Genomic DNA, 23,261 nt, shown 5'->3' on the forward strand with positions numbered 1-23,261 from the left:
AGAACATATATAGCAACAAAACCAACAACACAAAATCAACATTAAAAATGCAAATTAAAATTAATCAGAAATCAAAAGCTAAAAGCTAAAACCTAAATGATGACAGGACTGGGTGACTGAAATACATAGTAATTCAAGGGATGGGGTCCCTAAAAGTTTCTTTGAAGAGGTTACAACTATTCTTATAAACTATGGTGTTTAAATTGCAAAAAGCAATCCATTTTAAGAGTGTGTGTGTTATAGCTTCCTGTTGTTATGTCGCTATAACTAGAGATATTATCAAAAGATGGGCTCTATGTGACTGATTGCTGTTCTCAAGTGCCCCCTCCTCTCCATTCAGTATCTTGAGAGTGTTCAGGAGTTTTGACTTCTTCCATTTTTGAAGTAAAATGGGTGCATAAAAGTATGACTTAACACCTTATGTTCCAGTTTCTGTTAGCCCAGCCTTCAGCAGATTCTAAGCCATTAATCTCCAAAGTAACACAGAAAGATTCCGGAAATCATAAATACCTGGATGACTCTATTTCTATTCCAGAAATCTAGGCTGTTGTAAGAAGTGAGAAGGAAGGGGTTTTAACAATTGTGTTAATTAGTGCAAGGTGGAAAGCAGAATGTCAAAAGCCAGTTTAGATAGGATCACTATGTCACTCTAATGAAGATTTGTTTTACCTGCAACAATTTTTAAAGGTAAAAAGAGTTTTCTAAAATGGGATTTTAAGTGAGATTTTCACCAAATTTTGTTTCTTAATGCTGTTCCAATACTCCAATTTTCCATCAGCATTAATCCTCTGTACTTTTGAAAGGAATAATTGCCATACAGAGGGAGGTGAAAGAATGCATGAAAGAAAATGGCCCCTCATAGATTATTCTGTTCATGTCAGTAAACTCACACAAAACATTACATGAACATATCTTTATCTCAAAATAACACATGAACCAGTTCTCTGTGAGATACTTCTCCATCCATATATATCCTTTTCCTCATTTTTATGCATTCTCTTATACCAGAAGCAAGAAAAGCTAGGCAATGTCTGTTCATTGGTTCAGCCAGATCAGAGACCAAGATTTGTATGTACTGAGATTTCATTGCTGGTTAGGCAGAAGGTGGTTTAATAAAACATGATTCTTTTGGCCATGGACATATCTGTGATGATTGCAATCCCTTTTTGTTTTAGTTATTTAAACCTTTTATTTTCTTTTTATAAATGCATTATTGCATTTCATCCATACATATTTTTCTATATGATAAACAAAAAGCCAAACATTCTACTTGTGCTTCATTGCTTTTTCTAATCTGCTAAAAATCTTGAAAATATTACAGTGCCAATGTGACAGGCTAGTATTTAAAAAGCAAAACAAAACCATTCAACCTGAGGTCTTTTTTGCAAGATTATTAATGTCAATTGTTCACAGTGCCTTTTAATCTCTGGTTCTTATTGGCTTCTAGATTTCCATAGCAACAAAGAACATTTCCCCCTTCTGTAACTGACCAAATATGATTTATGCCTTCTTTTGATATCTACAGCTGCAAGTCTGGGTGTCTGAACATGACTTTGCTTTGTGTAATCTTGAAAGTTGGCATGGTGCTGGTGTGATCTGGTCCACAGAGTGAACTTCGGCTCCTCTACTTTTGTCCTCTCAAACTATGGTATGAAGAGCTGGGTGCCATTTCATACCATATATTTCTACTCAAAAGTAAGACTCATTGGTTCACTCATGGGCCTTATCTCAAGGTAAGTGATTAAATAAAAAGTTACAGCCATAGTAGTGGGGTAGAAGTCCTCCCTCCAAGTAGACAAGTGGTCTATGATTTGCCAGGGTTGTTTCCTTTAAGTTCATTCTCAAAGTTTTTCTTTGAAACCTTTGGCTTACATTGGAGTTGGCAGGTTTTCAACAAATGCTGTGCCTTCAATGTTACCTTAATATTGTAAAGCAGCAGCTGTATCTCAACTATAGAATAGATGCCATGTGGGTCTGTCTCATAGAGTTCGTAGCCAGATACCAAACCCGCTGAGCTATTTAGCCAGGCAAAAGCATTTATTTATTTATTTATTTATTTATTTATTTATTGGTTGGTTGGTTGGTTGGTTGGTTGGTTGGTTGGTTGGTTGGTTGGTTGGTTGGTTGGTTGGTTGGTTGGTTTATTTTATTTTATTTTATTTGTACCCCGCCTATCTGGTCTTGCGACCACTCCCTTCCTCCTCCTCTCTCTGTATATGTACATCAGTCTGCCATAAAAGCTTCTTATAGTTACCCTGTTTTCCCAAAAATAAGACCTAATCTGAAAATAAACCCTAGTATGATTTTTCAGGATGCTCGTAATATAAGCCCTACCCCCAAAATAAGCCCCAGTTACGTGAAACCCTGCCCTCCACCGTTGTGTAGCAATCAGAAGATGTCATGATTGTATCTAAATTAATGTAGATTATTATAGACAAAATATTAAAACATCCCCTGAAAATAAGCTCAAATAAATTTGAGCAAAAATTAATATAAGACCCTGTTTTATTTTCGGGGGGAAACGGTAGTTGGCAACACTAGCTTAACTCTATATAGCTTTTCCTTTTTTAAAAAGGAACAAATGTTTGTTTGCTGAGAAGTATGGTAAACAAATATTTTTGGCATTCATCATGAGCGGTGTCCACAGAACATTGGAAGTGTTAAAATGTTTAATACTAGTCATGGATGGATGATGAGGTTGTGAAGAATACTCAGGTTTGAATTTTGTTGTAGTCTTAGCCGCCCAGAGTGGTTGAATATAACAGATGGGCGGGATATAAATCAAATAAATAAACAAAATAAATAAATTCTTCCAAACCCAGCTGTATTATTGCTCCATCCTTTGTAATATCAGATTGTGAGACTTCATTCATGATCCTGCATGGAAAAATCTAACATTTTTCTTAATAGATGCTTTTAAATATATTTTTTCATCACCAACTAAATAAAGTTTGCGCTTTTTAAAATTGCACGCTTTCATAGGCATGAACCCATGCTTTATGCATAGATTTGGCAGAATAACTCTGTGAGTTGGGTATCTGGCTCCAGAACCAGAGATTGGGAGTACAATTTCCTACTCTGATTCCTGGGAGAAGAGCCAGCCTGTGTAACCTTGGCCAAGCTGCATATTCCCAGGATGCCCCCAGAAGAATAGAATGGTAAACCACCTCTGTGTACTCTGTACCTAGAAAACCCTGAAAGGGGTCACCATAAGTCAGAACTGACTTGATGAGACACTATTATTATTATTATTATTATTATTATTAGTATTAGTATTAGTATTAGTATTAGTATTAGTATTAGTATTATTAGTATTATTAGTATTATTAGTATTATTAGTATTAGTATTATTAGTATTATTAGTATTATTAGTATTATTAGTATTAGTATTAGTATTAGTATTAGTATTAGTAGTATTAGTATTAGTATTAGTATTAGTATTAGTATTAGTATTAGTATTAGTATTGTTAGTATTGTTAGTGTTAGCATTAGTATTATTAGTATTATCAGTATCAGTATCAGTATTATTAGTATTAGTATTAGTATTAGTAGTATTAGTATTATCAGTATTATCAGTATTATCAGTATTAGTATTAGTATTAGTATTAGTATTAGTATTAGTAGTAGTAGTAGTAGTAGTAGTAGTAGTAGTAGTTTATTGTAGAGAAATGCACTGCAAATCTTGAAAATCTGCTTATTTGCAAAGCAACATTCACTTTGACTTGCAACTTGAAGATACTTAACTCCAGTTATAATGATATACTGTAGATCTTGCAAAACACTTGCCCCTCTTTTTAAAAATAAATTACAATTAGCATGGTAAGAATATATTCCAGTGTATGTGTAGCAAAACAAGACTCACCTGGGAATTATTTCCTACGATACATAAAAGAATATTACAACGCTATTTAAAGAGAAGAATTGTGTTAATGAGATAGTTGTAACATGTATAACACAATCAGCAGCTGCTGACAGTGCCGAAAAACAAGACTGCAAGCCTCACATGAACATTCATACTAATGGTACATGTGCAAAACAGTAGAGTCACAAATGACAAATGTTGCCTGCTCTTGCTTTAAACAATATGCTTTCCTTCCTATGATTATTACCATTTTTAAAAGAATAATTCTGCATTCATAAACAAAAAGGAAAAAAGCCGGTCCTTGCACACAGTTCAAAAGCACAGGAGGGCAATACCTTCATTAAACTGCCAAAATCTCACAACAGAAAGCTTTCAACTTGTGCAGGACTCTTCATCAGTAGATTCGCGAAGGCTTTCACGGCCAGGATCTAATGGTTGTTGTGGGTTTTTCGGGCTCTTTGGCTGTGTTCTGAAGGTTGTTCTTCCTAACATTTTGCCAGTCTCTGTGGCCAGCATCTGATGGGAAGAACAACCTTCAGAACATGGCCAAAGAGCTCGAAAAACCCACACTCTTCATCAGGCTATGCATTAAAGAGGTGGAGAAAGGGATGGCAGAAGAAACAAAAAGTTCCCCAAATCATCATGGCAAGATGTTGAGGCCAGGCTCTCTTGTTTCAGGTAAATTCCAAAATGGAGTTTCCAATTTGTTATATTGTTTTGGGTCAGCTGACCTTTCTGAACACTGTAGCCACATGTGGGGCTCATTGCAGTAATCCAGTCCAGATGTTGACCAAGCCAAGTGAGACATCTCCAGGAACAGATAGAAACTGGCTTTAACTGTGCAAATGTACTTCTGGCCAGCACTGAGGGCTGAGCATCCATGCTCAGGGATGAATCCAGGAACACACTCAAGCTGCAAACCTGATTTTTCAAGGGAAATGTAATTTCATCCAGCACAGACTGAGTCCCTACGCCTGGATCTGCCTTTCAACTGACCAGAAGCACCGTATGATGCCTTTCTCTCATCACTGGTACCCAAGACAGCATGCAATATAGTTACAAACAAATTATTATTAAATACAATTAAAATTAGACTATTTAAAATATTTTAATTAAAATACCAATAATATTTTACCTAAAAAAAATCAGCCCATCAGTAAAAATCCTATGGTTAGAAGACTGGTAATTGCAGAAGGCCTGCATTAGAAGAAGAAGAAGAAGAAGAAGAAGAAGAAGAAGAAGAAGAAGAAGAAGAAGAAGAAGAAGAAGAAGAAGAAGAAGAAGAAGAAGAAGAAGAAGAAGGTGGCTTTGTGTGCTGCCAGAAGCTGGCTGGATAGCTCAGTAAGTCAGGTATCAGGTTGCAAGTCTGATTCCCCACTGTGCCTCCAGAGTCAGCCTATGTAGCCTTGGGCAAACTGCACATTCGGGGCATTCCAAGAAGAAGGAAATGGCAAACAACCTCTGTGTATTTTCTATCTAGGAAACCCTGAAAAGGATCACCATTAAGTCAGAAATGACTTGATGTCACACTAATGATATTAGCATTATTACAAGCAGGAGGCATTCTAGCCTCTCTCAGCAAAGAGTTGTAGATCCTGGGAATGCCCACAGAGAAGGCCTTGTTTTGAATCTCCATCGAACAGATCTCCGAAAACTGATGGGAACACATTAAGGTCTCTTTAGCAGATCTCAAAGCCCAGACAGGCATGTACGGGAAATTACAGTGTTTCAGATGGCCTACACCCAAATATACAATGATTTATAAATCCCAAGCAGTACATTTAATTGTATCTGGAAATGGCCCCAGTAGCCAATAAGGCTGCTGTGGGACAAGAGTTATATCTTCCCTATAACTGACCAGCTGAAATTTAACTCTCATTAAAGACAGCCCTACACAGAGGACTTTATAGTAAACCAGCTAGGAGTCATGTGTCACCATAACCCAATCAAGTGTCTCCAGGAATGGGCTAAGTGTCATAGAATCATAGAATAATGGAGCTGGAAGGGGCTGATAAGGCCATCAAGCCAACCCCCATCCCCAATGTAGGAATCTATATCAAATAGTTGTCTAACTATTCTAGCTTTGGAATACTCAGCACCTCCCAAGATAATTGGATAACAGGAAGTTTTTCCATATATTCAACCAAAACCTGGATTCCTATAACTTGAGCCCCTCTTGCTTTGACTCCTTGATTTAATTTTTAATGTAATGTTTAAATAAATAATGTATAGGAAAACTGGACATCACATTTGTAATAATATAAAAATAATATTGCTTCATTCTATATATGGGCGCAATTAATTCCTTGAATTAGCTAAAATATTCAAATTAGGGGAAAATCCATCAGCTGAATAATGGTTGAAAAAGATGGATGCACTTCATTACAGGAAAGCTCTCACACCAAATAAAAGTGGCAGTGTGCCAAAGAAAATCAGGAAATATTCTTTCCTGGATGCCAACCATTGGCATAGATGTACAAAATTATGGAGCAATAACAGTGTACAAAATCAAGCAGTTCCAGTCTATATTTATATATTTTAAAAAGCTTCCAGTTTACGAATGTAGGATATTGTGCTTTTGTATCCACAATTCAAAATGCCAGGAAGTAGCCTGATATCACTGCATAATATTGTTCCTGTGTTGCCAACAGGAAAAAGGATGCCAAGTTTTATATAGCAAAGGGCAGTCTGAATGTTGACAACATCAGTGGCAGCAGTTAAAATGGTCTACAGCAGAGGTCCCCAATCCCCAGTCCACAGCCCGGTGCCGGTCCACGGACTGCACTGGACTGGGCCACAGAGACACATCTCCCACCCTCCCAACATGCACTCCCCCTGCACAGTCCCTTTGTGCATGCACATGAGTGTGCACACACACACACTGAGCACCCTCGCCCTTTGCGCATGTTCACAAATGTGCAGACCCATGCAAGTGCACCCCACACATCTGCTCTAGTGCACATGTGCCTGTGTGAGCACCCCCACCCTTTGCACATGTACACGAGCATGGGGGGGTGCCCCGCCTACCCCCCACATGGACCCCATCCTCCCCCAACCATTCCACGGTGTCAAAAAGGTTGGGGACCACTGGTCTACAGGACATTTGTGCTCACTACCATTCAAAAAGTGACACCAGACAAGGGAAAAAACTGACTTCCTTTCTCATAAGTTAACCATTTCTCATGCAAACACAAATTGTCAGGGCTGTTTTTCAACAAGTGCAAATGGAAAGGGGCAATAGGAAGAGAGAACAGTCTAACATGACATGCTGCTGATTTGCAAGATCTCAGCAGAGCTGTTAATGATAGCACACTTTGGAGCTTATTCACTCATATATTCACCTCACATCAGAAGTGGATTCTTGGCACATAAGATCTTTGGAGTTGTTTACTTAATTACCAGTGACAAGATGGGTGGAATTGGTGAAAGTATGACAAAATATAGTTAGCAAAATGTGCTAACATTAAGTGAGACCATCCCCAGCCATAGAGCAAAACCCATATAAGCAAAATGAATAAGCAAAATATAAAAATATTTTTACAATCAGACACAGATTCCCTTTCCCAGCACCAATGCCTATTTGGCCAGGAAGGAATTTGCCCTAATCCTGGAGCTGATTTCTAATTTGAAGACCTGTGTCAGGAGCCTGGTTTCAGAAATGTTTGATGGAAGCACTCATGACTGGACAAACACAATTGCTCTGTGTTTTTGTAATGCAGAAATGCTTTGAGTATGCATTACAAAACCATATGATAATTCCATGGAGGTACATGGCAAAATGTCCCTTTCTGGAAGACTGTAACTTAATTACTTTCTTTAAAGCAAGTTTGTTTTGTTTTTGGTTGTTGTGGGTTTTTTGGGCTCTGTGGCCGTATTTTGAAGTTTTCAGTTCAGAATACTTCAGAACACGGCCAAAGAGCCCGAAAAATGCACAACAACCATTAGATCCCGGCCGTGAAAGCCTTCATGAATACATTGTTTTGTTTTTGTTTTGTTTTTTTACTCTTCAACGAAAATCTGTCTTTTGACTCTATTTCTGTGACCTTCCATTAATCTCCAAACATCTTCTCCCTTAGCTGATCATGAAGTTGCAAAAATGTGTCTACTTTGGAATGGTTTTGGTGGTAAGACTATTCCACGCATGCTCAGTTTATAAGGAAATTTTTCCCTTTTGAAAAGTCTTTTTTGAGGATCAGTATTTCAGTTCCTGCAGTCTAGATTCCTTTCAAATGAAACAGTGGATGGGTTCAATCATTCTCCTTCAAGATAAGCAAGGTTTGTCTTTTCAGTTTATTTGATCTGCTTTAAATCTCAGGACATTTAGAGTCATCTATTTCTGCATTGGGGGGGGGGAACAATTTTACTTTTAAAGAATCGTAACTTGGAAACCCTTTACCCAAACTTCCCCAAATTTGGCACAGAGCAAGAGGAGACTGTCTGCTACACTTATGTGAATTTGATCTAATTACGCAGAAATAGTTTATCAGTCCCTCCTTCTAGTAGTGCTCTTAGACCCCAAAGCTGCACAGACGGAGCTCCTGCCAAACCACTGAGCTATATAATCTACCACAGTTTTCTTTATATGTTCAAATGAAACCACTCTGAGCTATTTGGTTTGGCCCAGTGGGTGGGGAAAACCATGGAAAGGGCCTGTACTCTTTATTTTTGAATGGATAAGCTAAAATATCGGGCATGATCCAAAGCAGATTGTCTTGGATCCCAAACCTCCTTCGATGAATAAAACATGGCATCTTACTTACCCTTTTCCTCTGTATCTGTGTCCTCCAAATCTACTCCTAAGATCATGGAATTGTCAAGGATGCTAAAGGATGTAGTGCACAGACTACAGAAGAGGAAGAGTCAATGAAAGCCATTTCTTCTTAGGATCTAGGTTATAATAGTCGATGGGATTTCAGACAAGGAGATATAAAAGTGCTGAGTTTGGGTAGAAATTGGGCTAAACCTTTACATTGATAATGCTTATAAACTGCTACCCTCTGGAACTCACAAATTATACCTGCTGTCTTTCTTAAACCTGCCTTGCTGTTCTATTGAGGCTAATGTGAGCAGCTGCCAGTCTTGCAAGCTTTTTGCCACTGAGATATAATGGTACACACACACATAATTAAGTCCACAGCAGCACCTTGGGGAGCCACTAAGTAGTTTTGCACAGATAACTAAAGACTAAAATAAGAAATCTAAGTAATTTACCCCAAAAGTAAAGCAAAACACAAGCGGTGTTTCTTTCTAAGTCTGAACGGCGTCACACAGCACCCTCACGTTTACTTACTTGATAAAACATAGTCTTTTGTGTCAGACTAGGGTCCCTTGAGTTCTCTGATAGACATGAAAAACCCTTCATGGATTGATGAACTGAGATGTATGTGTAGCAGAGGTCACCATTTTATTTAAATCATAGGTGGAAACTGTCAGTCCCTGGGGCTGAATCGGACCTTTCTGGAATTCCAGTCTGGTATTCCAGATGACCACACACTCCTCCTCATGATACCTTCATTTGGCATTTCTACAAATTTTGTATGTTTTTTTTTAAAAAAAAAATTCTTAAAAGTTGATATGTCTCTTCCAAGATATAATTACTGGCATTAATTTTGTCTTTGACTCCAGCCATCATTGAGATTCAGAACTTCTCTGAGATTAAATTCACACCTCAGGCTGAAAGAAGATCTCCAACGCTCAGTTTAGCGCAAGATTTAAAAGAGGCAACATACAATTTTTAAATGTTGTTTAAAATAAATAATCCTAAACAATAATTTATTTTCCCTCCCTCTGTACTAAAATCACCCTTTGACCCTTCCTGTAGTTCCTCAGTTCCTATTACTGGTTGCATAAATAGGACTTTACCTTTTTCTTTTTTTCACTTTTCAGATATATTTCCTCTTGTATCCCTCCTGTCCTCTCAGCCATTTTGCCCCTCAGTGGTCAGGCCATCTCCTTATCTCAGTTGTTCATTCAGATGACATTGAATTGCTACAAACCCCCTCCTTTCCCCATGGCAGCTGTGCAGCTTTTGCAGTGTTACCAAGTTGTATGGCTAAGCAAAACATAGCAGCAATAATGCACAGTGCTACTCTCAGGCTTTCTCCCAGCAGTGTCTATCAAAATGTCCCAGAGTAAGCATAGATGTCTCCCAAAGGATGACTATCAACAACAACATCACTCAAACTCTTAATTTTCTGGCTGCTGTTTGCATAAGGCAAAGTTCAATAAGGTACATTCTAAGCAACTGCCTTGCACTGTGCTTTCCAGGTCTTTAGATAATTTTTGCACAATAGTACTGTAGTTCCTATACTTCAAACCTCACTGCATAGAGTATTATTTCAAAAGCACAGCCAATGAATTCAGCTTGCATCCCCTGTCTGTTCAGTCCCTTGAGTGACTGCCCAGATCACACACCCCAAGGCTACCTCTGTTGGTAGCAGCAACAACAAAAAAGAAAGAAAAAAGAAAAGAAGATTGTTTCTCAGACTGCATGATATGTGGAAGTGTTCACATAAAGATTATGAGGATCTGAAGAGTGCTAGAAACAGGAAATCTAGTAGTTTGTGGAAATGCATTCATGTGAGCTTAAATTAATGCACTCAAATGCCAGACCCAATCATATTAACTGAACAGTATATTCAGCCCACTTTCCTTACAGGGGACTTTTCAAGTATGAAATTTCAAGTTCTTACTGTAGCTTGGGGAAACACATCCATTTTAAGCATCTCTTAACATCCATTTTAAGAGGCTGTTGATCTTTTGGTCTGATATCACAAAAAGTATCTAATCCTGTTCCAGCAAATTAGTTAGACTCTATTAACTCAGACATTTCCCATGTACTATCCCTCCTCATTGCTTATTTTCTATGCCCCACTGGAGATGATGTGAAAGTAACTTTTTAAAAATGTTCAAAGAAATGCATCTTTTCCTTTTCTGGAGAACAATGACAGCATGTGTCCTGTGGCTTTATTCTATAAACTGTTGTGATGCAATGGGTGTTTATTGCCTTCCCAACAGCATAAGAATTCAGACATGCCTTTGGAGTTGATGACAACTGATGACTAGAACATCCAAACCTTCCTTCCTTCCTTCCTTCCTTCCTTCCTTCCTTCCTTCCTTCCTTCCTTCCTTCCTTCCTTCCTTCCTTCCTTCCTTCCTTCCTTCCTTCCTTCCTAAATATTTAAAGCAGCATTTTATCTATTTCTAAAGGATACTATCTTTTAAAGGGAAAACAATTTAGGGAAATTCAATATTAAGAGAAAGGCCAGCAGAAGGCATGAGGTGGGTGAACACATTTCCCTTTTCCTCTGTTTTTCATCCTGCAGCAATGAAGAGATAGCAGGCCAAGCATCTGTCTGTATCCCTCCTCAGTGTCCATCTTTAAAATTTCATTTCCTCTGAGTGTACTCCCTTCTTCAGAAGGTCTGTTGTACATAAAGCAACATGAATAACATGGCCATTTCCTCTCTGTTATGTTTTTAGTAGTATTGATTCTTTGAGAGTATGAATTTGTTCCTCTCAGACTGAGAGAGTGGAAAGGGCACAGGGGATATTGGCAGAGATATGTTCACATTTATAGCAAACTGCATCACAAAGACTTAGGACTTGTATATTTCTGTATTCAATAGATGTGCATTGAATAATCATGTTTTAACGGTTACCGACAGTCCTAGAGTAGTGCAGAATGGGACCTACTTCCCATACTGGAAAGTCACAGGGGCAGGGAGCAGATTTGCCCAGGAAGTAATGCTGTCTGGGAAACTATGGGATTTGTAGACCAAAAACGACAAATCTGTGCACTTCTGTAATGAAGACTACCTTTTGATTCCTGACTCTGGACAGAGCTCAGCTAACAAATAAAGCTAAAGGCAGACCCTGAGAGATAGCGACCAGAACTTGCAAACAGGAGAGCAAATAGGGAGTTTGCCACAGGGGTTTGCTGGGGAAGGTCAAGGGGGAGGCCCCTAACAAATGTTTTGGTTCCTTGGGTATATGTACAACTACACTTAAATTAACAAAACAAGAGAGACATGTATTCTAAACAGAGAGTTGAAAGTAAAAAAGCTAGAAGGGGATTATGGAGTGAGGAGGCAACTCACTTGTGGTTACCTGCAAAGTTTGTGCTATGTTTGACTTTCTTCCTGAGTGCAAAATGCTATATACGTGTAATAAGTGTAAACTGGTAGCACTGTTAGAAGAGAAAGTCAGAGACCAAGAGCAGCGAGTAGCCACACACAAGGCTATAAGGGAAGATGAACCCTACATGGATAGAACTCTTGAGCAGCATCAGCTGTCAGAGGGGGCACTGCTGATGGAAGAAAACCAACACATTGCAGTGGAGTAAAATATTGTAGAGGCTACAAACATAGTGGAGAAACCACCATGGAAAAGAATCACAGTTAGGAGCAAAAGACGGAGAAGACACTATTTCCTGGTGGAACTGCAAAAGCACTTTCAGTAACTTGAAGAAGAGTCTGTCAGACAGGACGCAGAGGAGACCTCACAGGAGGACATGAGCAGGGCTGAAGCAGAGCAGAATACAGTTGCTGAACCCACACCCTAAAAAAAGAAGAACAGGAGAGTAGTTGTAGTAGGAGATTGAGACCGAAATTTGCCGGGAGGATCCATGGACTTGTAAGGTATGCTGTCTCCCTGGAGGACGGATAAGAGATGTGATGGAAGGATTGCCATCACTCATAAAACCTACAGATACATATCCCTTTCTTCTTGTCCATGTGGGAACAAATGACACAGCCAAGAGGAGCTACTGAGAAATCACATCTGACTTTGAAGCTCTGGGAAGGATGCTCAAGGACTTTGGAGCCCAGATAGTTTTTTCTTCCATCCTACTGGTGCTTGGAAGAGGAATCAAAAGAGAAAGGAAGATCTTCTGGGTGAATGACTGGCTACGAAGGTGGTGTCAACAAGAGAGATTTGGTTTTTAGGACCAAGGTCTAAGCTTCCTGGAAGAAGGACTGCTAGCAAGAGATGGCTGCATCTAACAAGGACTGGGAAGAATGTGTCTGCCCACAGCATATATAACTTCATCAGGAGGGCTTTAAACTGAACTGGAAGGGGGTGGGAGATGCAAGCACAGAGTTAAGGGTAGATGAAGCCTTGCAAACAATAAGAGGAATGGAACAGGCTGATCGAATGGGCAACAATAATAACATGAACAATAATAATCACATAAATAAACACAACAATAAACATAATAACAATAATCATAATATTCATAAAAATGTACTAAGACAAACAGGCCACAAATCACACACCTTCCAGTGTCTGTGTGTGAATGCCAAGAAAATGGGAAACAAACAAGAAAAACTAGAAATTTTAATTCAGGAGGGGAAGCATGACTTGATAGGAATAACTGAAACTTGGTGGGATGACTCCCATGACTGGAATACAGCAGTTGAGGGATATAAACTGATCAAAAAGAACAGAGAGGATAAAAAGGGAGGTGGAGTTCCAGTATATGTTAAAAATACACATTCCTGCACAGAAATACAGGAGGAGGAGAGTGGCTGTCCCATCGAGAGCATCTGGATCAATCTAGTTGGGGCAAAAAACAAAAGGAACTTGGTAGTTGGAGTCTACTACTGACTGCCCAATCAAAGAGAGGAAGTAGATGAAACTTTTGAAAAACAAATTGCAGAGTTTTCAAAGAGATGTGACATAGTAGTGATGGGAGTCATGGCCAAAAATACTGGTACCCTTGCAATTATGTCAGAAAATGCAAACCTTCTCTCAGAAAATTGTTGTAGTTGTAAATGTTTTGGTATTCACATGTTCATTCCCTTGGTTTGCATTGAAACAATACCAAAAAAAGAGGAGAAAAGTAAAATCTGATAAAATTCCAAACAGAAACCCAAAAAATGCACTGGCCAATTATTGGCACCCTTAACTTGATATTTGGTAGCACCCCCTTGGAAAAAATAACTGAAATCAGAAGGCAGAGGAGGGGGTTTGTCCCCCGCGGGGACGGGAGGCAGAGGGCAGTGGGGACGGGAGGCAGAGGGCAGAGGAGACGGCCTTGAATTTACTGCCCTTTCCCCCTGCCTTTCATAGGTCGAAGCTCCGGCCGCAAGGCGAACCAAAATTTTGTGGCTGGAGCTTTTCTTACCTTGAAATTTTTGTAAGTAGGGATGTTCGTAAGTCGAGGCCCTACTGTAGTTTCCAAATCCTGCGAGGTGTAATTCCTCTCTATTCAGCACTGATTAGGCCTCATCTTGAGTATTGTGTCCAGTTTTGGACACCACACTTCAAGAATGCTAACAAATTGGAAATAGTTCAGAGGATGGCAACAAGGATGATCAGGGGGCTACAAACCAAGCCTTATGAGGAAAGGCTGAAATAACTGGGTGTGTTAGGCCTTGAGAAAAGAAGACTGAGGAGTGATATGATAGCACTTTTCAAATATTTGAAAAGCTGTCATACAGAGGAGGGCCAAGATCTGTTCTCTTCTGGGGGAATTCTGTAGCTATATTGTGATTTTTTTTTCTTTAAATGTTTGATCAATTGATATTGTTATTATTTTTTGTTAGATTACTTTTATTTATTTTATAATTGTATAAGTTATTTATTGTGGGTTAATTGATTGTTTGTACTGTGTTTTTTTTTTCTTTAAATGATTGATTAATTGATACTGTTATTATTTTCTGTTAGATTACTTTTATTTATTTTATAATTGTATAAGTTATTTATTGTGGGTTAATTGATTGTTTGTTTTTTTTTATTATTATTATTTATTCTTTTATTTTTTTCCTCCTTTTTTCTTCTCCTTTGATATGGTTTGGAAGGCCTGCCTTCCCAGCGAGGGGCCCCAGAACATTTCTGTGATTACGGGTAGGGGGAGATATGGCGTTGGCTCCGTCTCTGCTCGTGTTAGAAGAACTAGGGACAAATGTTTAATGGCTGTTCCTTGTTCTGAGACGGAGACCAGCCCCCAGCATCAAGGTAGCCAGACCAGCCAGCCTTCCACTCTACGCCTGGTGTTGTTGAACGCCAGGTCTGTATCCAATAAGGCCCAGGTAATTCAAGACCTTATACTGGAGGAGGATACAGACCTGGCTTGCATAACCGAAACTTGGGTTGGCGGAGAGGGGGGTCCCCCTCTAGCTCTCATCTGTCCGCCCGGTTATGCTGTCCAACACCAGGGTAGACTGGAGGGTCGGGGGGGAGTAGCCATTGTCCATAAGTCCAGCTTGGAGGTCACTAGGCGCTCCTCGGTGATAAAGCCGGGTCTGGAGGCCCTCCACGTGTCTATCGGGGCCAGGGATGGTATTGGGATCTTGCTGGGCTACCGTGCTCCCCGCGACCCAGCCACCTCCCTACCGGAGCTGGTGGACTTCATCTCCGCGGCACTGTTGGGTTCCCCGAACCTTTTGGTGCTGGGGGATTTCAACGTGCATGCGGGGGCGGAGACCTCTGGTCCAGCTCTTGAGTTCTTGGAGACCATGGCCTTCTTGAACATGTCCCAACATGTCAACGGCCCCACTCACGTGGGGGGTCATACACTAGACCTGGTTTTTTCTAACAATGGGAGTGAGAGTGGTCCGATGGTGACTGACCTTGAGTCGGTACCCTTGTCATGGTCGGATCACCACCTAATAAAGTGTACCATTAAAATGGCTCTCCCCCCCCCCGCAGGGAGCAGGGATCTATTGTTATGGTCCGCCCTCGAAGGTTACTGGATCCGATTGGATTCCAGGATGCCATGAGAGGTGCTATGACTGACCTGGCTGGCGCTCCTGTCGAGGCTCTGACCAGCAGCTGGTTTTCTGCGGCGGCCGGGGCTGTAGACATGATCGCACCTAAACGCCCTCTCCGCCGCAGAGATCGCCCGGCTCCCTGGTTTAACCGGGACCTCCAGGCAAGGAAGCGGGTCAGGAGACGGCTAGAGCGCAGATGGAGAAGGGCCCCGACGGATTTTAATAAGATAGCTGTCAGGGTCGCTACTAACCTTTATCTAGCTAAGGTAAAGGCTGCTACTAGATCATACCTCGCTAACCGGATAAGCGAGGCGTCCAACCAGCAGGCGGAGTTATTCCGTATAGTACGCGACCTCTCCGGAGTTGGTCCGGGTGATGGGCCTCCCCCTAGTTTCTCGCCGGACCAATTTGCAGCATTTTTTAAATCAAAAGTGGAGGCCATCCGCCGGGACCTCTCTCCTTTTTTGAGTACAGTGAGTCGAGCTGAGATGTCCAGCGCTCCGTCTTGCCCGGTGATCTTGGACACCTTTCAGCCTGTTACGCCTGACACTGTCTCCAGGGCGCTTGACCGCTGTCGTGCCACCACCTCCTCTTTGGACCCTTGCCCGGCCTGGCTAATCAAGGCAGCCAGGCCGTTAACAACGGAATGGGCCACGGCTATTATAAATGGGTCTCTCCTTGAGGGCAGATTTCCATCTGCCCTGAAGGACACACTCATTAGGCCCATCAGGAAGAAACCTAGTTTGGCGGCGGACGAAATTGGCAATTACAGGCCCGTCGCCAATGTTTCCTTCCTTAGCAAGGTAGTCGAGAGGGTGGTGGCCGACCAGCTTCAGGCGCTCCTGGAAGAAACAGATGCCCTGGACCCATTCCAGTCGGGCTTCAGGCCCCGCTATGGCACAGAAACGGCTTTGGTCGCCCTGGTATGATGACCTACTGAGGGAGGCCGATAGGGGCAAAGTGTCCCTGCTGGTCCTCCTCGACATCTCAGCGGCCTTTGATACCATTGACCACGGTATCCTCCTGGGGAGGCTCTCCGAGTTGGGAATAGGTGGCCTGGCATTGGCCTGGCTCCGCTCCTTCTTGGAGGACCGTCCCCAGAGAGTTCAGCTTGGGGAGAGAGTCTCGGCCCCGTGGAGCCTCAATTGTGGGGTTCCACAGGGGTCGATTATCTCCCCAATGCTATTTAACATCTATATGAGGCCGCTGGGTGGGGTCATCAGGAGGTGTGGGGCTTCGTGTCACCAGTATGCGGACGACACGCAGCTCTACATCTTCTTCTTGCCAACTTCAGGAGAAGCCGTCCTGTGCCTCCAGCGCTGCCTGGAGACTATACTGGAATGGATGCAGGAGAACGGACTTAGGCTGAACCCGGACAAGACGGAAGTACTGAGGGTGGGCCCCCCCACAGTCCGGGATTTGGGAAACTCCCTCTCTTTTGGGGGGGTGACCCTCCCCGCAAAGGATGGGGTACGCAGCTTGGGGATCCATCCGGACCCGGTGCTCTCCATGGAGTCACAGGTGGCGTCGGTGGTCCACACCGCCTTTTTTCATCTCAGGCGGATAGCCCAGCTGCGGCCCTACCTGGAGGTGGGGGCGCTCACCACCTTAGTACACGCGCTCGTAATCTCGAGATTAGACCACTGTAATGCGCTCTACGTGGGGCTTCCTTTGAGGTTGCTGCGGAAATTACAGGTGGTGCAGAATGCGGCGGCCAGATTACTCAGTGGAGTGAAAAAATTCCAACATATTTCGCCCACTCTGGCCGCATTGCATTGGCTGCCCATCAAGTTCCGCATTGACTTCAAAGTGCTAATGCTTACGTATAAAGCCCTAAACGGTTTAGGGCCTCGATATCTGGCGGAACGCCTTCTCCCACCAAGTTCTACCCGGGTCACACGGGCGAGCCAGGAGGTGAGGCTGAGGAGCCTAACGCCGAGGGAGGCCCGGAAAGAGAAAACAAGAAATAGGGCCTTCTCGGCGGTCGCTCCTCGCCTGTGGAATAATTTACCTCCTGGTATTCGCGAAGCTCCCTCGCTGGGCACTTTTAAGAATCTACTAAAGACCTGGATGTTTCGGCAGGCCTTCTCACCAGATTACTTCTGATTTTCTTATCTTTTATTGTTTTTTACTTTTATCTGTTTTGTAATCTGTTGTCCTATTTTTATTGTATTCTTCCCTGTTGTAAGCCGCCTAGAGTAGTCCTTTGCGACTAGATAGGCGGGATATAAATAAAATAAATAAATAATAATAATAATAATAAATAATCATCCCAGGATTCAGGACACGCAACAATGGGCTCAAGTTAAAGGAAGCCAGATTTCGATTAAATATCAGGAGAAACTTCCTAACTGTTAGAGCAGTATGACAGTGGAACCAGTTACCTCAGGAGTTGGTGAGTGCTCCAACACTGGAGGCATTCAAGAAAAACTTAGATAATCACCTGGCAGATATGCTTTGACTGTATTACTGCACTGATCAGGGGGTTGGACTTGATGGCCTTGTAGGGCCCTTCCAACTTCACTTTTCCATGATTCTATGACTATGTGGTGCTGGATGAGACTCTTGAGAGTCCCCTGGACTCCCCCCCTGGAGAACAAACCTATCCATTCTAAAGGAAATCAAGCCTGAGGGATCACTGGGAGGACAGATCCTGAAGCTGAGGCTCCAATACTTTGGCCATTTCATGAGAAAAGAAGACTCCCTGGAAAAGACCCTGAAGTTGGGAAAGAGTGAAGGCAGGAGGAGAAGGGGATGACAGAGGATGAGATGGTTAGACAGTGTCATCGAAGCTACCAACATGAATTTGACCCAATTCCAGGAGGCAGTGGAAGTCAGGAGGGCCTGGCGTGCTCTGGTCCATGGGGTCACAAAGAGTCAGACACGACTAGGGGTGCCAGATGTCAGGCAAAAGGAGGACATGTCCTCCTTTTTAGCCTAATGTCCCCCGTTAGACAGGCAAAGATAAAAAATTTTAAAATGTCAGGCTTTTGTATATTTTATGTTATCATTTTGGATGGCAGGGGGAGAGGTGGAAGGACCCCCTTCCCCCTGGCTTTCCCACCCCCACCTGCCTGCCCACTCCGGTATTTTAAAAAAAAAAGCCTCCATTGAATTTATTTTTATTTTTTTAACATGACTGTTTCTTTGTCGGTTCACTAAGAGACATTTATTGGCAGCTATTGTAATAAAATTGTATTGATTGCGGGTTTAATCTGGAACGATTCAAATGAAACATTCAATATGTCCTCCTTTGTCCTCCTTTTTGTCTTTCCATGTCCTCCTTTTAGTACCCGTGTATCTGGCAACCCTAGACACGACTAAACAACAACAAATGACTATGTATAATACAATTTACATTTCGCAAAATGTCACTGATTAAAAGATGATAACCAGTAAGTATACATTTTCGCTCAGGCTTCATTTGTGTCTTCTTGATTTTACACTGATCAATAGCCTCCTACTCATAAACACCCATGCTATCACCTCCTAACTACTTCCTCCTTTGCACAGTGTACGTCATGTCTAATTTTTTTGTTTGCTTCATTCAAAGAGGCCATTTATATGTCAAATTATGATAGAGCAATAATCTTTAAGCAAAGTGATTGTACCAGCAGGGTGCAGGAAGGCCAAAAGCCGCTCACATATTTTATTTATTTAAAGATAATTATATCCTTCTCTTCATTATCTATATCCAAGGGTGGTTTTCAGTACAAATTAAAGCATCCAAAACAACAATTGGGGAGAAGGAGACAGTTCAGAACAAAAAGGATATAAACAGTTTTTAAATGATAGCATAAATGATGCATTAAGACAATCAGTATATAAAGTATATAAAAGGGTGTGTGTTTTTTTTCAGAAAGCTTGGGAGAATTGACAGTGTTGTATGTTTGGTTTGCTTTTTGACCTCTTGCCTAAAAGATTATGATCAAAATTCTGTTGCTTAGCATAATAAATTGCACTAGAGTAGGCCTATTGAATCAGTGGGGATTTTGTGAGTTCCATTGATCCAGATGAGCTTGCTTTTGTTGTGACTTATGTTAGCATGGCAGGTCAGTACTAGAGTAGGCCCATTTGAATCAACAGAACTTACAGAGTAGTTCACTCACTAAATCCCATTGCTTCAATGGGCCCATTCTAGTCCAATATTAACCAACAAGATTTTCATTTAAGAAAGACAAACCATGGTGGGGGTTTTTTTACAGAGAATTCCACAGTGAAGGCCCTGCTGACAGATGATAAAAGTTCTCACCGCTGCCAAGATTTTATTCATGATTAGTCATCTCAACATGATGAGGTAGCACCTCCTGGATTCTCCACCCCACTCAAGAAATTGCACCCAATGAAGGCTGGTGATGGATTTCACAGAGATGGTGACTCCACTCTGTGTTTAGTCTGAACTTTTCAGGATCTATACAAGGTGCTGAATCCTATCCCCAAAATAAGTTCAGTCCCATTATAACCCCTCAGACAAATCCTTCAGTAAGAATGAACATGACCCTGTCTGGGAGATGAATTGCTGGAACCATTCCCAGAAGATGACAGATCCGTGCTTGAATCAGAGGGGCTGGGATGCCCAACCCACAAGAACCCTGCAGCATAAAATTATGAGCCAACTTAAAAAAAATACTAAGCAAAGTTTTTAGTGAGAGAGAAAGACTCCTCAGGAAAAGATGCCTCTCAAATAATAGAAGCCAAAGAGAAGTCCTGGATAGGGCTCCAGCAGTTCAGCTATACCGACCACAGCACAAGAAAGGATCCGGTGGAACATCTTGATTGCTGACATTTGCTGGCCTTTGCTGTTTAAAGTTTGGCATTCTTTTTTGTGCTGGCAATGCGGGCATCATATTGTAAGGCAATATTAGGCCACATTACATTGAAAATATCATATTTCACAACTCTCATATCTTGGACACATAATTTCTCATGACAAACATAGTGCAATGTACTGAAGGGAAGATCAAGAACAATAGAAGAAATTGAAAACGGACTTCTTGGACGTGTAACATCAGAGACTACCTGGGTCTTCATAGGAAACATCTGATCCACGGGATGAGAGATAGGTGGAGATATGCCATGATAATAGTCAGCCTCAGCAACTGAGATGGCACCCAGAGAGAAAGAGCTGAAAATTTTAAACTTTCTGCTGGGTCATTTATGTTCACAGTTCTGTGCTGCCTGCTCCCTCTTTCTTCCTGTTCTTTTCAACAACCGTGGTTGCTTTTCTGGCCTCAGGTGAAGTTTTGCAAGAGAAATTATTAGTTATTCAAGTTGTCAGGGGCAGGCAACTTAAATGAATGTTTTCACAACTAAAATAAATGCTGTGTCCTTATTATTATTGTTGTTGTTGTTGTTTCTCATCATTTACATGTTTACCTTTTTACCAGAAAATATGAGGGTCACAATTTTATATTCTTGCCTTAGGAATAAAATTATCTAGCTATGGCTCTGTGAGATGGCCTTTGGGTGGTTATGATTGCTATGGAGGAATAAAAAATCTCGGAAATATCTATAATTATTTCTTTTCCTCTTTCTCTTCCCTACAATTACAATCCAGCCCCAGCAGTTGCTGTTTACATACATGCCACAAAATAAGCCTGAAGTATCCTGTTGAATGTCAATGAGGCAACGTGTTATTTATACGATTCTTTTCAATGTGTGGCACAGTTGGAGTATGAGGTCAGCCTATGTGGACTTTTGTTTTTAATGTGGCTGGCAGCATATGGCCAAATCAGCCTGTCATGTATAGCAGAAGTCAAAAGAAGTTAGCATTCCATAGATCAAAAGGATTATTGGATTTAACGTCAGCTGAAGGTACTTGAGACTGTTCTATAGCTACCTGATAACAACTTTAACAACAACAACAACAACAACAACAACAACAACAACAACAACAACAACAACAACAACAACAACAACAACAACAACAATCTTAGAACTGCGGAACTGAAAGGGACCCTATGGATCACTGAGTCCAGCCCCGATCAAGCAAGCACAGTGAGAATTGAACACCCAACCTCTGTCTCTGCAACTAGATACCTAAACCACTGAGCTAACTTCCTGACACAGCAATTCAGTATTGAGTCTGGCCTCAGTCAGGGAGGCACAATAGGAATCGAACCCCCAACCAAATCGCTTGCCTTACTTATTAGCAAAGCAACATGGTTGCTCTATTAAAATGAAACATTCCTGACTTTGATGGAGCAGGGGAATACGTTTTCTATCATATTGAAGCTATTTATATTGAAGAGTAACATGTCACACTTTCCAATAATTATTTTCCCCACCTGATATCTTTTCCTTCTGTTGGTACATTTAGCACAGTAGTTATCCTCCATGTTGACCCGAGGGGTCCTAAAATAACTAGCTGGACTGTGTCCAAACCTGCAGAAACAAAATATTGTATGAGTCATTTAGAACCAGGGTTTGTGAAGGTAAATAAAAATGCTTAAGAAGAAAGCATGTATTTTGAAGTATTTGCTTCTTTATTGTAAAATACTTGAGGAGGGGGTTAATTCTCAGGAGAATGCACCACAAGGTCAATATAAAAGGCTGCTTTGTGGAAGATGCAGAAATATATCACCCATATACTGTATTGTGCTTACATTTTTAGAAGAATTACATTGACAAAATGATTGCTGCTGAAAGAAAAGTGATGCATCACTTTGTAAGCTGAGCACATTGTGTGTTTTCAAATGTCAAGGATGTTAACTGGAATCAAATGAACAATCTGTATAATTTTCTCTTTAAAGAATTGTGCAACCTGCCAAACAATTTTCAAAAAAAGAAGGCAAGTACTGAAGCCAGATTTATGAGACCACTGTAGGATGTGTAAAGGGAAAGGGCTTGCCTTATTCGTAAGCACCTGTAGGAGGCAGGCGCATAATACTGCAAAGGCTTGCTAGCTAGCCAGCACCAACCTAGCTACCTGGTATTGACAATGAATCCCAATATCCCTTCTTTGGTCTCCCAGCTCTTACAGGCAAAGACATGTTCCCCTTTCCCTCACTTGCCCCACAGCATGCATCTTGGAGATATGACTTGTTTGGATTGCGTCTCCCAGAGTTCTCCCAATCAGCATGGTCATCAGCCATGCTAGCTAAGCAATGGAAAGAGTCCTATTCCAGAAAAATAAAGTTTCCATTTTCTGTCAGAAGCCAGCCAGTCGTCCTGCCTACTGCAGTAATTACTGATGAAGCCCATTTCAATCCCGTGTTTTGCAGGGGATACCCATACGGCCAAAGCCATACGTGGGAGGCGGGGTGCGCAAGAGAGACTGCCTTTTGTTGATACCCCCAAAGCATGAGAAGGAAGCCCAAATCTCCACATGAAAGGAACTGAATTGTAATACCAGGAGCAAAAAACTGTGTATATCTCGGGCTTATTGTGTGTTGGAGTCCATTGTTCATGATGGCTGATGCTTCATGGATCTAATCATATCAATGTAGAGATATTTTGGGGTCCAACTAGAAGATGAGAGGATTCCCAATTAGATGGAAATGAAAACTCTTTCCTCCAAATATGCAGTCCTTCAAAGCTGACATGTCTGCACACCTAACCTGCAAATGAAGCACCCATTCTTATTTCCTGATGACAGGTGACCAAACAAAAGCAAACTAATTTGCAATGTGTTGCTTTGAGCAGCCTTGCATTATGACAAACAGATTAATGTCTATTTTAATCCT

General features: G+C 41.3%; 1 long non-coding RNA gene across 1 annotated transcript in view; it reads right to left on the bottom strand.

Moving 5' to 3' along the window:
• The window catches only part of LOC140702891 (uncharacterized), a 34,492-nt gene extending 12,531 nt beyond the window's left edge, over positions 1-21,961 (bottom strand). The window contains exon 1 of the long non-coding RNA XR_012082186.2: positions 21,864-21,961. This is a non-coding gene — a long non-coding RNA (uncharacterized LOC140702891). The remainder of the gene's footprint in view (positions 1-21,863) is intronic.
• Positions 21,962-23,261: the final 1,300 nt, after the last annotated feature.

Source organism: Pogona vitticeps, chromosome 1 (assembly GCF_051106095.1).
Source record: "Pogona vitticeps strain Pit_001003342236 chromosome 1, PviZW2.1, whole genome shotgun sequence".
Lineage (NCBI taxonomy): Eukaryota > Metazoa > Chordata > Lepidosauria > Squamata > Agamidae > Pogona > Pogona vitticeps.